At 46.1% G+C, this 12,454-nt stretch overlaps 1 protein-coding gene across 2 annotated transcripts in view; it reads left to right on the forward strand.

Annotated features, from left to right (window-relative positions):
* The first annotated feature begins 3,329 nt into the window (after positions 1-3,329).
* Positions 3,330-12,454, forward strand: part of LOC137533680 (protein phosphatase 1 regulatory subunit 29-like) — a 277,972-nt gene continuing 268,847 nt past the window's right edge. For both annotated transcript variants that reach the window (XM_068255019.1, XM_068255018.1), the window contains exon 1: positions 3,330-3,516. The gene's annotated coding sequence lies outside the window, so the exon portion shown is untranslated. The remainder of the gene's footprint in view (positions 3,517-12,454) is intronic.

Raw genomic sequence — 12,454 nt, forward strand, 5'->3', positions numbered from 1 at the left:
AATATATGCAAATTAATCATTCTACCCTTAGAAGCCTTACAATGGTTAATTTGCATATATCCAGCAGTGGTGCTCTGGGAGACATCTCAAGCTCACTCCAACCTGAATTATCGCAAATTCTTTCTGTTTTAGGAAAGCAAACTTTTGTTTTTCTTAACATCTTAGTAAGGGGGCTTTTAGGACCATTGTAGTCCCTCACACACTCCAATGAGTTCTGGGTCACCATGAGCTTGCTGGTTAGTCTATACTACATGGAAGGGGGTAAAATTGATCTGTGATCTTTCATTTTCCAAAGACTTTTATCTCAAGTGTGTATGTAGCATTTGCCTCCCCTGGTGACCCTCACAGCCTCCGGGCCCATCTCACAAGGGACATAAAACAAGAGTGGCCATCATGATCTTCAGACCCATAACAAGTGAAGCCACAAAACACCAGATCTGAAGGATGGAGCCCTGTATCAGAGGGAGTGTGGTAGTAGTTGGGGGCAAGATACATCCCTGACCCCTGTATTGTGAGAAAGGGAAGGTCAGCAGCTGAGCGCCCCCCCCCCCTTCCTTGCTGTCACATAGACTGCTCCACTAGTTCTGGGAATGAGCACTGTACAGACACTCTGCATGGATATAGCCTAGCAGTGTATTCTATTGTATGCAAAGGGAAGGAGGGCAAGTGGGGGGGGGGGTAGGGTGGAACAGAATGCACTGCACTCATTTATTGTTTGGTGTTGAACATTGGGGCTATGCATTAAAGCCAATGGTTACCAATTTAAAAATAAAAAAGTCAGATACTCACCTAAGGAGAGGGAAGGCTCGGTCCTAATGAGCCTTCCCTCTCCTGGTGCCCTCGGTGCTGTGCTGGCTCCCCCGTTCGCGTCCGCCGCCGCAGGGACTTCGGAAGGCTTCGGGAGCACTCGGGCTTCCGAAGACGGGCCGCTCCATACTACGTACGTGTGTATGCGTCATAGAGGGCGCTCACGCATGCGTAGTAAGGAGCGGCCGCGTCATCGGGAGCCCGAGTGCTCCCGAAGGCTTCCGAAACCTCCCTTCGGCTGCGGAAGTGGCAGTATTTGACCGAACTGGTCGAAAACTGCTACGGGGGAACCTGTGCGGGACCGGGCACCGGGAGAGGAGAGGGAGGCTCATTAGGACCGAGCCTTCCCTCTCCTTAGGTGAGTATCTGACCTTTTTTTTTTTTAAATTGGTAAACATTTACTTTAAAGAGAATCTGTACTCTAAAGTTCTTACAATAAAAAGCATTGATTGATTGATTGATTGATCGCAACGATAGGATGGTACTGGATTTTTCGGGAAATCGGATTGTTAATGGCAGTGCACCATAAAAGGGTGAGAAGGGATACGGAGGCTGCCACATTTATTTCCTTTTAAACAATACCAGTTGCCTGGCAGCCCTACTCATCCTCTGTCTCTATTAGTTTTAGCTATAGCCCCTGAACAAGCATGCAGCAGATCAGGCGCTCTGACTCAAGTTTTACTGGATTAGCCATATGCTTGTTCCAGGGTTTTGACTCAGACAGACACTACTTATAGCAGAAGATCAACAGAGCTGCCAGGCAACTGGCATTGTTTACAAGGCAGCCTCCTTATCCCTCTCACTTCGGGTTCCCTACCTTTCATTTCTTCCCTTTCCTGTTTTGCGTCTGCATCAGAAATTTTGTAGGAAGCATCAAAGCAGGAACATTTTTTGGAGTAAGCTTATTAAGGCTCTAAGCTTACTGAATACGCTAAACTTAAAATGTGACAGTTTAGCGATAAGGGTTTTTCTTCTTCCTCTCAGTCTATGTTCCCGCAATAGCAAATGATTTAAACGTTTCTCGACAATGGAGATACGCTTAGCGTTGTACGCTCCGCGTCTGTCGCCGGCTCGGGATTATAGAGCAATTTACTTCTCTTTTTTTTCTAACGCTTAGGATCTCTCTGGATGTATTTTCGCCCCACCGGCCTCGACCCCTCTCCCGCCGTCCCAGAATAATTCCCGCGCTGGACGTTTTTCCACGCTTTTCCCTCCTCTCATTTAATTTTGATTGATTGATCTGCGGGTCACGGAGACACGTCGAGGAGGCCATCATCTCCCTGATACTTCTCATTAGGTAGAAGGTGACGACGAGAAGGAGATTCTGCCGGTTGTAAGACGAGGAACGAGGCTCATCGGTCACCTAAGTGACATCCTCAGAACATATATAAAAAGCCGGATAACCGCGGGAAGGTTCCCTGCGAGCCAACTCTTGGCCGGCTTCCAGTCCCAGTCACGGCTCATCCGTGGGGGGGGGATCCCGGGATATCGGTGCGGCCGAACCACGCCGCAGGGCAGGGGATAGCACCGAAAGGCTTTTATTTTCATATATACATAGCCTATCGTCCACAATATCGTTCTTTCTTTTATTTACGAGGCCGGGATGAAATCGTTGTGTCATTGTCCATCTGGGTCTCGTTATTGGCAGGAGGATAAATTGATGTAGTCAGGTGTGACACAGCTGTGCGCAGACTGTCCCTCTTACCCTCTCCTGGTCCTCCAGTCTTCAGATATATACGGTCTATCCCAGCCTCCCTCCTTCTTCTCACACTTCTTCTGTTGGGTTATTTTTTATATATTTCCCAATATGGTGCTTGTGTATGTTCCCCCCTCCTCTCCATTATTCCTTCACTCTGCATATTCCCATCTGTAAATTCTGATCACTCCACCTCTTCTAACACATATACTTTACTGTACACACACCAGCCTGCTTCCCATCCCTCTCCTTCTGCTCTCCTCTCTCTCTCTTGAATATCCCCCCCCCCCCCCTTCTCTCTGACACCCTGTTCTGCAGACATCCTCCTGGCCCATCTCTCTTGCCTTTTTGGCCAGGTCCCCCCCAGTGATCTTCTGTCTGTGGATGCTGCACTGGTTCCTCTCCTCCCTCATCCATCATGCTACTGCTGCCTGCTATGTGCTAGAAATCTCTCCTCTGCTGTGCATTGTCTAATACCTACCCGCCGCCTCCTGCCCACCGTGCCAGATTTTGTTTTATGGTTCTCCCATGCTCCATATGGCTGCTATTGCTATTATTTTTGCTTAGTGTTTCTCGGTTGGTCATTTATTTCCTCCTCTGGCATTCTCTCCTCTCTCCTACATCCATCCATCCTCATTTGCTCCATCACTCTTTTCTGCTGTATCTGTCCCTCTGTCTGCCTCCCTCCTTCTCTCATTCCCTCCCTCTCTCTCCTTCTCTCTCCCTCCTTCCCCCCCTCTCTCTCTCTCTCTCTCGTTCTCGCTCTTGTTTGCTGATTGTGTGGGTGCCTATCCATTGGAGTAAGACAGCTGGGAAGATCTGGAAAGATTTCTGTCTGGGTGCCTGTCTCTGCTGGCGCTGCAAGGGACACAGCTCTGCTGGTGACACCGTACAGGGGGGAGCAGCGGTGACAAGAACAGCACACGGCACAAGTGACACCGGTTGCTAAGCGGAGGAGCAGATTCTTCACGCCACGGAGATGAGGGGCAGACGCTGCTGAAACCGCGACACTGGTAAACGAACCGAGCGACCGGTCGCATATATTTTGATGTATACATGTTATGTATGTATAAATATTCCCTGTATAAATGGCATTCATATATATATATATATATATATATATATATATATATATATATAGATAGATAGATATATAGATATATATATACAGTATATATATATATATCCCATTTCATGCCTAGGATTTACATACTGTGTTATTTTCTGTAACGTATGTTCTTGTCTGCATTTTTCCTGTATGTCGTGGTACGTGCCTGTGTTGCCCCGTGATTTTCCCGGTCCGTGTTGGCAGCCGTGTGAATGTGATGGATAGGAGCGTCTCGCTGCTGATGTGGAGTGCAGCACGTGAAATGTGTGGAGAGATCTCTCTCTGGGTGTGTTCTGGTTTAAAATGGGTTCATTTATTCTGGGATATTACTGCCTCTGCAACTCGTTAAGGCATGTTCCGGATGGATCCGTCAGCAGCCGCCGTGTGCCAGGTTGCGCGCCTCTTAATGTATTTGTGCATCCATCCATACCATTAAAGGTCTATTATTCTCCATACTTCAGTGGTATAGGAAGCAGAGCTGTTTGTTTTCTCCTTTACGGACGTGTACGGTGAGAGGTCCTCCAGTGTCGGTGGGCTACTTGCTGCATAACAGGTGTGAAAAGCCATCTTTATGTGGTTGTCCAGTAGAGTTGTCTGGGGATGTGGATCATCGATGAAAATATGAAGCGTGTTCTGTGGAATCGATGGAGAGCCGTAGCCCGTATCTGTGTTGCATGAGTTGCAGAGCTCTCGGGGAGGCTCGAGCACTGGGTGACGTGAGCTGTTCTGATGAGCGCCTCTCTCCTGGATGGCGACCAGTAACTGTACATTCCTTTAGTCATTGTTTTTATCTGGCCAGGAGCATCATTTCCATCGTGTGACAGTGATGAGAAATTTTCCGACTCCCATGCACGTCCCGTCATGATTAGGCGGTAGGTGGCTCAGGCATTTTCTCCGAAGGGGTTTCCCATATAGATCTGGAATTAAAAAGCATTTCTTACGTCTTAGGATCGTTATTAGCGGATCGTTATTCGGTTTCTTCTCGTTCTGCTGGTTCGTTGGTTGCATCACTTGAGTCTTTATAACTAAGCACTTTAGTGTTTTGAGGAGCATGCAAGAAGCAGGTTCCATTCTTCTGCTGTAGCTTAGGAACATAGTTACTATGCCATCACTATGGATTCTTCGACACGCACTTTCATTCTCAGAGGATGTTCACTCTTTACACACAGAATAAATATAGACATTCCTAATCTGAAGACTTACACCGGTCAGGAGAACTTCTGATTTGCGCTCCTGCACCAGTCCTCTTCCAAGCCAACGAAATAGAGGAGAAAAGTAGACTTTTCAGCAGATCTCATTCACTAGAAACCTCAACATAGATGTTATAGATGAGATAGAATATTTCTAAATATCCGTATGCTATCCTTTTATTATTTAATGCGCACACAGATGTGATCACGTCAGGCCATTGAGGTACAAAGGTCTGACGTTCAGAATTGGTCACATGGACTTATCATATCCAATCAATCAATGGGATTGTTGATCACGGGTGTAACTAGAGGGGAGGAGCCCCTGCGATCACATGGGGGCCCAGAGCTGTGCGGGGCCCCAACTACTAACCTTCTTCCAATACAGAGGTCCATCCTTCAGATCAGGTGTTTTGTGACTACACTTGTTATGGGTGGGAAGATCATGATGACCACACTTGGTTTTATGACCCTTGTGAGCCAGGCCCCCAGGCTGTGAGGCTCACCAGGGGAGGCAAGGGAAGGGATGGGAACATTGCTGGAGCCCCCAGGCTGTGAAGGGCACCGGGAAAGGGGGGGGGGGAGCAAGTGAAGTGGTGTGAATATTTAAAGGGCCCTGTCAAAGTTTTGCTGGGAGCCCATGAATTGTTGTTCAATGCCACTGATGTTGATAATTACATTAGTTTACTCTTTTAAACAAGGTTATAATGTTTTTTTTTGTAGCTTGTTGAAGCCCTCCATGTGGCAGGGGCAAATCCAGGATTTCCAAGGGGGGGGGGTTCCTGAAAGTGGCGTGTGGGTGTGGCCAAAATATGGTGTGGGTGGAGCCAAATACTAGCAGTTTCTAGGCTAAATTGCACCCAGGGTGAGGGCGTAAAATGCGCCCCCAACGTGGAGACAGGTATAGGTGCCCGCAGTATAGGTAGCCAGCTATAGGTCCCCCCCCCCCAGTATAGGTAGCCCATATAGTTGCCCCCAGTATAGATTAGATAGGTATATGTCCCCCAGTATAGATTAGATAGGTATATGCCCCCCAGTATAGATTAGATAGGTATATGCCCCCCAGTATAAATTAGATAGGTATATGCCCCCCAGTATAGGTTAGATAGGTATATGCCCCCAGTATAGGTTAGATAGGTATATGCCCCCCAGTATAAATTAGATAGGTATATGCCCCCCAGTATAGGTTAGATAGGTATATGCCCCCCAGTATAAATTAGATAGGTATATGCCCCCCAGTATAGGTTAGATAGGTATATGCCCCCCAGTATAGGTTAGATAGGTATATGCCCCCCAGTATAGGTTAGATAGGTATATGCCCCCCAGTATAGGTTGGATAGGTATATGCCCCCCAGTATAGGTTAGATAGGTATATGCCCCCCAGTATAGGTTAGATAGGTATATGCCCCCCAGTATAGGTTAGATAGGTATATGCCCCCCAGTATAGATTAGATAGGTATATGTCCCCCAGTATAGATTAGATAGGTATATGTCCCCCAGTATAGGTTAGATAGGTATATGCCCCCCAGTATAGGTTAGATAGGTATATGCCCCCCAGTATAAATTAGATAGGTATATGCCCCCCAGTATAGGTTAGATAGGTATATGCCCCCAGTATAGGTTAGATAGGTATATGCCCCCCAGTATAGGTTAGATAGGTATATGCCCCCCAGTATAGGTTAGATAGGTATATGCCCCCCAGTATAGGTTGGATAGGTATATGCCCCCCAGTATAGGTTAGATAGGTATATGCCCCCCAGTATAGGTTAGATAGGTATATGCCCCCCAGTATAGGTTAGATAGGTATATGCCCCCCAGTATAGATTAGATAGGTATATGTCCCCCAGTATAGATTAGATAGGTATATGTCCCCCAGTATAGATTAGATAGGTATATGCCCCCAGTATAGGTTAGATAGGTATATGCCCCCCAGTATAGGTTTGATAGGGATATGCCCCCCAGTATAGGTTAGATAGGTATATGCCCCCCAGTATAGATTAGATAGGTATATGCCCCCCAGTATAGGTTTGATAGGGATATGCCCCCCAGTATAGGTTAGATAGGTATATGCCCCCCAGTATAGGTTAGATAGGTATATGCCCCCCAGTATAGGTTAGATAGGTATATGCCCCCCAGTATAGGTTAGATAGGTATATGCCCCCCAGTATAGGTTGGATAGGTATATGCCCCCCAGTATAGGTTAGATAGGTATATGCCCCCCAGTATAGGTTAGATAGGTATATGCCCCCCAGTATAGGCTAGATAGGTATATGCCCCCCAGTATAGATTAGATAGGTATATGCCCCCCCAGTATAGGTTAGATAGGTATATGCCCCCCAGGATAGATTAGATAGGTATATGCCCCCCAGTATAGGTTAGATAGGTATATGCCCCCCAGTATAGGTTAGATAGGTATATGCCCCCCAGTATAGATTAGATAGGTATATGCCCCCCAGTATAGATTAGATAGGTATATGCCCCCCAGTATAGGTTAGATAGGTATATGCCCCCAGTATAGATTAGATAGGTATATGCCCCCCAGTATAGGTTAGATAGGTATATGCCCCCCAGTATAGATTAGATAGGTATATGCCCCCCAGTATAGGTTAGATAGGTATATGCCCCCCAGTATAGATTAGATAGGTATATGCCCCCCAGTATAGGTTAGATAGGTATATGCCCCCAGTATAGATTAGATAGGTATATGCCCCCCAGTATAGGTTAGATAGGTATATGCCCCCCAGTATAGATTAGATAGGTATATGCCCCCCAGTATAGGTTAGATAGGTATATGCCCCCCAGTATAGGTTAGATAGGTATATGCCCCCCAGTATAGGTTAGATAGGTATATGCCCCCAGTATAGATTAGATAGGTATATGCCCCCCAGTATAGGTTAGATAGGTATATGCCCCCCAGTATAGATTAGATAGGTATATGCCCCCCAGTATAGGTTAGATAGGTATATGCCCCCCAGGATAGATTAGATAGGTATATGCCCCCCAGTATAGGTTAGATAGGTATATGCCCCCAGTATAGATTAGATAGGTATATGCCCCCCAGTATAGATTAGATAGGTATATGCCCCCCAGTATAGGTTAGATAGGTATATGCCCCCCAGTATAGGTTAGATAGGTATATGCCCCCCAGTATAGATTAGATAGGTATATGCCCCCAGTATAGGTTAGATAGGTATATGCCCACCAGTATAGGTTAGATAGGTATATGCCCCCCAGTATAAGATAGGTGAAGGAAGGTGCCCGCCCCCTGTGTGGGGAGAAGATTGCCCGGGGGAGAAGACAGAATAAAATGATGGAGGCGCCAGCCGCACTAATAAGGGATGCGGGAACCGGCTTTATTCCTCGCTCCCTCCCTCCCTCCCTCTGAATGCCCCTCACCTGCGGTGAATGTGTGCCGGCTCCCCCATGAGTGTGTGCGCAGCGGAGCGGTAGGTCCTCTTACCGCAGATCAGGCGCACCAGCAACTGGAGTCTCATGCTTCCTGTGACGTCATGGTAAACAGGAAGCATGAGACTCCAGTTGCTGGTGCGCCTGATCTGCGGTAAGAGGACCTACCGCTCCGCTGCGCACACACTCATGGGGGAGCCGGGCACACATTCACCGCAGGTGAGGGGCATTCAGAGGGAGGGAGGGAGCGAGGAATAAAGCCGGTTCCCGCATCCCTTATTAGCGCGGCTGGCGCCTCCATCATTTTATTCTGTCTTCTCTCCCCAGCCGGCCGGGCCATGCGGCAGCCCCACTTCCAGTCCCGGTGCAGGGGGGTGTTCTAGACACCCAGAACAACCCCCTCCGTGCGCCACTGATGTGGGGGCAATTTTGTGAACTCCAGAGCAAGAAAAACTAGATCAATCAACAGTTGTCCAGAATGACCAATCATGATCCTTCATCTGGATCTGTACTCTATTCTCCACCGGTTCTGCTCCAGTTTTCCTTGCACTGGTTTTAGAAATCCACCTCACTGTCCCCCATTGGGAGTAACAATCTAGCAGGCTTAAAGGGCCAGTGGGAAGAGAAGCCAGTCCAGGGGGTTTGTGGAAGGAACTCATACAAACTCTGGTCTGAGATGGTTCTGGTTTGTAGTCATCAAACCCAAGGCCATAGAGCTGCAAGCCAGGCATGTAAGCCACTCGAGTGTGTACTGGTATCGTCAGTGTGCCCAGAGGCATAGCAATAACCATAGCAACTGCTTCAGGGCCCAAATATGTCTATTTCCTGCAACAGTCAGTCACTCACACTGAAAGAAAACAGCAGTGGTGTCTTATTCAGAGCCTGCAAGGAAGTTGTGCCCCTTTGTATGTAACTGTTTTTTTTCTGAGTACTCTAACTGAATAAGGTGGAGTTATAAAAAACAAAACAAACACAGAACATTTATATTGCACTTTTCTCCTGGCAAACTCAAAGCACCAGAGCTACAGCCACTAGGACGCGCTCTATAGGCAGTAGCAGTGTTAGGGAGACTTGCCTAAGGTCTCCTGCTGAATAGGTGCTGGCTTACTGAACAGGCAGAGCCGAGATTTAAACCCTGGTCTTCTGTGTCAGAGGCAGAGCCCTTAACCATTACACTTTCCATCCAAACCTCAGGAAATATACAATAATACAATAACATTTCTATAGCGCTTTTCTCCCATAGGACTCAAAGCGCTTAGGCTCTCAGATTCAGTAATTAGTAGGATGAAGTATTCACACAACAAAAGTTATATTTCTGCAAATGCCAAACTGAACAGGTGGGTTTTCAGTCTGGATTTAAACACGTCCAGGGATGGAGCTGTCCTGATCTGTTGAGGTAAGGAGTTCCAAAACGTAGGGGCAGCATGACAGAAGGCTCTGGGACCAAAAGTTTCCAAGTGGACTCTGGGTATGAGCGGGGATTGCTACGCAGCTGTAACATATCTTTCATGTATCCAGGGCCTAGATTATTCAGGGATTTAAATGTCAGTAGGCCGATTTTGAATAGGACCCTCCATTCTATAGGTAGCCAGTGAAGGGAATGCAGGACTGGCGTTATGTGGCAGTGACGGGGTTGGTTGGTTAGCAGTCTGGCAGCAGTATTCTGTATCAGCTGTAGGCGGTACAAGACCTTTTTTGGAAGGCCAGTGTAGAGAGCATTACAGTAGTCCAGTCGGGATGTGATGAAGGCATGGACTAAGGTTGGCAGATCTCCTGGGGGGATGAGGTGCTTGATTTTTGCAATGTTCTTCAGGTGAAAAATAAAATAGGATGATTTCACCACAGCAGAGATTTGAGTTCTGAAGTTTAAATCAGAATCAGAAGTTTAAAGGAAATGACATCACTAGCCACGAGAAGATCCAGGAGGAAAGGTGTGGCTATTGAACATAGCAAGTTTGGTTGACAACACAAGATTCCTGCAGGCTTTGCATCAGCAAGGGGCAATTATATACTGTATCTCTGTTTTCTCACACCGTCTGCATTACATGTTGTATATGAGCAAGCGTATGTTACATATCCGTTGCTATCCATGACGGAAGGTGTTACTGATTAAAGAGTAACTGTTGTGAAAATAACAAAATGAATACAATTGTTTATCTTTTATAATATTATTTTATGAATTATTTAGTCAGTGTTTTTGCACATTGCAAAATCTTTCCTCTCCCTGAGTTACATTCTGAAATTTACCACAGGTGGTGACATGTTTAGTCCTGTCAGGTGCATTGCTGTGGAATGTTTATATACTCCTTGTTCTGAAACAAAGTTAGGTTGTGGTTTCTTTCCTTGTGAGTGCTGCCCCATATTGTGAACGTTGCCAATACAATAATATGATATAACAATACATATATGCTATAATATGATGCAACATTCCAAAAGTTCCTTCCTATAGTGTGGTGCCCACAACTGTATCCCATACTCCAGATGTGGCCTTACAAGTGATTTATACAGAGGGAGTAGTGTATGGCACTCCCCCTGCATCATGTCCCCTCCCCCCGCATTATCCCATACTCCAGGTGTGGCCTTACAAGTGATATATACAGAGGGAGTAGTGTATGCCCCTCCCTCTGCATCATGTCCCCTCCCCCCGCATTACCCCATACTCCAGATGTGGCCTTACAAGTGATTATACAGAGGGAGTAGTGTGTGCCCCTCCCCCTGCATCATGTCCCCTCCCCCTGCATTATCCCATACTCCAGATGTGGCCTTACAAGTGATTTATACAGGGGGAGTAGTTTACCATCATCACCTGATTGTATTTCCTGTTTTATGCATTCCAGAATTGTATTTACGTTAGCTGCTGCTTGGCAATAAATGTGGTTGCTTAACTTGGTATTAGGGATGATCATAGATATGGAAATTGATCTGAGTTGATGCAAGTATATTCAAATCCGTATGCAAATGCATGCAGTTTGAAAATGGACCAGTCAATTTAAACCCAAGTTTAAATTGATTGTTCCTTTTTCAAGCTGCATACATTTGCATAAAAAAATCCATAATTTTGGAACAATTTGCATCTCATTAATCATCCCTACTTGTTATCAGCCAATATACCAAAGTCCTACTCCAATTCTGATTTTCCCAGATGTATGCCATTTATCTTTTCAGCAGGTGAAACATGGCTAGATCAAAATATTAAAGGGAACCAGAGACGAAGCACCCTCATGTATTTACCATATATATCAGTGGGAACATTAGAGAAAACACCTACCCTGCTCTCTGTTTCATTCTGCACTGTTCAGCCTGCTTCTAATCAGCACTGACTGAGCACTCAGTCTGGCTTTGCTATAATGACTCAGCTATAATGATTCCTGAGCAGAGCCAGCAGGGGGCAGGCTTGGACTTGAAAAGACATGAGAGAACATAGACTCAGCTATAAAAATTCCTGAGCAAAGCCAGACTGAATGCTCAGTCGGGGATTTTATCAGGTCAGATAAGAAACAAGCTGTGCAGTTCAGAATGAAACAGAAAGCAAGGTAGGTGTTTTCTCTAATGTTCCCACTGATATATATGGTAAAATACACAAGGGTGCTTTCGTCTCTGGTTCCCTTTAAATAAGGTATGACACATGATGTCTTTAATCCTCAAGTATCGGGTCTCTGGGGTACATGGCGGGAGCTGATCCTGCCTGAGACCTCAGGATAAGCATAACAGACAAACCATGCTCCACAAGCACTACACACACTGTCAGATGAATCATGTGTGTGGGCAAGTTACTTCTAGCAGAAAACCTGAACATCAATATAAGGGCTGACTCCAGAATTCAAACATCTAGAAGAATATGTCATAGAATAGATGAACTTTTTTCAACAAAAAGTCACACATGCTAAAATGTGGCCTAAACATGTGTGTTGGCCTTCATGTTCACCGAGGAGATCATTCCATGGCTCGGCCCAAACTGCCTGAAACATGAATTTGGGGGTTACTGAGCTTGAACTTACTGGACATCTATAAAGCTGTGAAAGTGACATGTGACAGAGGAGACCATCCATAGGAAGATTTAGGACACGTGGAAAATGCTAGGGTCTTTGACAAAGCCACGAATGGTGACAAAACAAATTCAGCCATTTCTAGTATACCCACTGGTGGATATCCACAGAGGGACACAGTACAGACGTCTGACGGCGTCCATCTCAGAAGAAAAGACATTACTGGCCAGTGTTTTACACGTGTATCCTATCTCCACCTACGGCT

This window comes from Hyperolius riggenbachi, chromosome 9 (genome assembly GCF_040937935.1).
Source record: "Hyperolius riggenbachi isolate aHypRig1 chromosome 9, aHypRig1.pri, whole genome shotgun sequence".
NCBI classification, from domain to species: domain Eukaryota; kingdom Metazoa; phylum Chordata; class Amphibia; order Anura; family Hyperoliidae; genus Hyperolius; species Hyperolius riggenbachi.